The sequence below is a fragment of the Limulus polyphemus genome, unplaced genomic scaffold, assembly GCF_000517525.1.
Source record: "Limulus polyphemus unplaced genomic scaffold, Limulus_polyphemus-2.1.2 Scaffold9428, whole genome shotgun sequence".
Classification (NCBI taxonomy): Eukaryota; Metazoa; Arthropoda; class Merostomata; order Xiphosura; family Limulidae; genus Limulus; species Limulus polyphemus.
The window spans coordinates 1,105-3,819 of NW_013675038.1; the positions used below are offsets into that span (position 1 = coordinate 1,105).

A 2,715-nucleotide genomic window follows, 5' to 3' on the forward strand; every position below is an offset into this window, starting at 1 on the left:
CTTTAATAAATCTTAGATATATATTTTATTATTCTGCTTTCTTCTATATTGATGTATTTCTTCTTACTTCTGTGTATGAATATATATATATATTATTTCTTGATTTGCATCTTACGTTTGTTGTCAGCGCTTCTGTTACTTATATACATTGTGTTATGAATTGATTATATTTAAATATTTGTTCGTGTCATACTGTTAGGTTTATATTTATATTACACTTTTACTTCTGTTTTTAAAGCACTTTATAATTGCGAGTACGTGTAAATAGTGCATATTGTTATTTATAATTAATCATGTTTATATATATTTATATCTTTAATCCATCGATATAAAGTGCTATCTAATGTACGTTTTACTGTTTATCATAACATCAGTATTAGGCTTATTATAATTTTTCAACCCTGTATTTTATATGTAGTTTCTAAGGATTTTCAAGAATCAGAAGAATGTAGACCCTACAATAACAGTATTTTAAACAAACTGCCGTGCTTGGTGTGTTCCAGCCGGTCTGATAAACTCTGGATTGAGTGAAACGTGTCGTCGCCAATAGATACGGTGAACACAGTATGGTTGGAATACTAATATTGTACACTCTTCTAATTCTTAAAAATCCCTAACTGATTAGATATAGAATAAAGTGTTATAAAATTAAACAGGCTAATATTATTGTCTAATTAGAAGAAATTAATCATATTCATGATTTGTCAACTTGAAAAAAGGTGTTCACACCATTAAAATTGTTGTTGTAACAAATGGCTTATATACATAGTGTTTGATGTGACCCAGGAAGAGATTCGGAGATGGAATTTTGGAATAATTGTTTCGAGATTGAAAAGATCGGATTCGATATCATTTCTGCAGTTCATCTTATTACTCGAGAGCGGTTCGTTTTGGTGAGTGTTTTTAACAGTTATTTCTTACTTGCTTATTACTTTTCATTTGTGTCCATGCATTCTGGGTTGTCCCAAATTGTTGAGCGCCCAACTATGTCGGATCAACCGGGTCAGTCGCTTCGTCGTGTTCTTCCAAAACCTTATTCCCGACCCTCGGAGGGTGTACGTCGGAAGCCTGCAATCTTGTGTGTTTCTTCATCCTGAGCCGACTCCTAGGACTCGGATAGCTCTTCAACTACTAGGAATGTCCCGCGACAGTCGTATGCTGCCGCATCTTCATCGTCGTCCACTGCTTCAACTACCTCTACTGTCTCTCACCTGTCTCCTGCTGGTTCTACTTCGTCTGACGTTCCTGCCTCTACCACTGTTACTCAGTCGATTCCTGCCTCCACTCGATCCAGCTATTCCGGTGAAGCGCTTGGACCTATGGAAGCTACTGAAGCTCCACAGATTACTGTGATCCTACTTTCAAGCATGGATCCCTCGTATTTCTCTACAAGGATCCTCTTTCTCGAACTTTCTAAATACTGTCTTCGTTCTGATGTTCATCAACTAATTCCAACAAGAAATGGCATAATTGTGAAAAGTGGTAACCCTCAATTCTGTGATACACTACGTAACAAAATGGGACTGCTTAATATGGGTCAATCTACTATGCTCACTCAACTTCGCTTCTCTGCCCTAAAACAACATCCCCCTCCTTGTCTTCACCTCTTTTCTCTTGTGTCATTCGTGGTGTGGATCCTGGCATCACTGAAAAAGAGCTTTCCGAACTTCTACTTGAAAATATATCACGCAAGCATGCCATTCCCATTCAAAATTCCTCAGGTCCTACCTTCATGATTCGTGTTTTGGCTGAGAATAGTGACACTATAGATCATCTCCTATCTAATGGAGCATTTCATTTCCATCAACGACATCGGGTTAAAGCTTCCCGTTCCCCGGCCCCTTTTAACACATCGTTGTTGCCCATCTTCATCAATACATAGCTGCTTACAACCTGCTTCCTCTCTTCACGCCTTTCTACTTTGGACCAACTTCTCCAATTGTTTGACTCAGTTTCCAATCAAATCATTTCAACACTCGAAGACCATCTTGCATGCCCTTGTTTGATTTCCGACGTGCTTTTGACTCAGTTTGGTATCAATGTTTATTCCACAAACTGCATATGTTACACTTTCCTACTCGCTATATTCGTCTCATCTCCTCATTTCTACACAGGCGGCGTGCTGCTATATCGATTGATTGGATTCTCTCTCGCACTTTCACACTACATGCTGGAGACCCACAAGGTTCTTTGTTGTCTCCCCTTCTGTACATTCTCTATGTTGCTGATATGCCTTGTCTCCAGCCTCCTCTTCAGTTGTTTCAATATGCTGATGACATAGCTTTGGTAGCCCATTGTTCCACGATGTCAACTCTGAACAAGCTACTCGAGGCTGCTGTAAATTCTTTTTTGTCTTGGTGTCACTGCTGGCGGCTATCCCTCAATGTTCCTAAGACATGAGCTATTATTTTTGTTCCAACTCATCATAAGTTTCACCCTTGCCATGACCCATCTATATTTGATGTCTGGGTTGACAATGTCCCAATCCTCCTTTCCGACTCCGTGACCTATCTAGGCATTGTCTTTGATAAGCATCTTACTTGGAAGCTATACCTATCTGCCCTTTCTGCTAAGGTTACTCGACGTCTTCACCTCCTTCGTTCTCTCACCGGTACCTTCTGGTGCCTGAACCCTCCTCTTCTGCTATACACATACAAGACATTTATCAGACCCTGCTTAACCTATGGACATACAGCCTGGATATCTGCTTCTCTG

General features: G+C 39.5%; 1 long non-coding RNA gene across 1 annotated transcript in view; it reads left to right on the forward strand.

Moving 5' to 3' along the window:
* Positions 1 to 325: 325 nt before the first annotated feature.
* LOC111083417 overlaps positions 326 to 2,715 on the forward strand; it is a 20,146-nt gene continuing 17,756 nt past the window's right edge. Inside the window, exon 1 of the long non-coding RNA XR_002609023.1 lies at positions 326 to 893. This is a non-coding gene — a long non-coding RNA (uncharacterized LOC111083417). The remainder of the gene's footprint in view (positions 894 to 2,715) is intronic.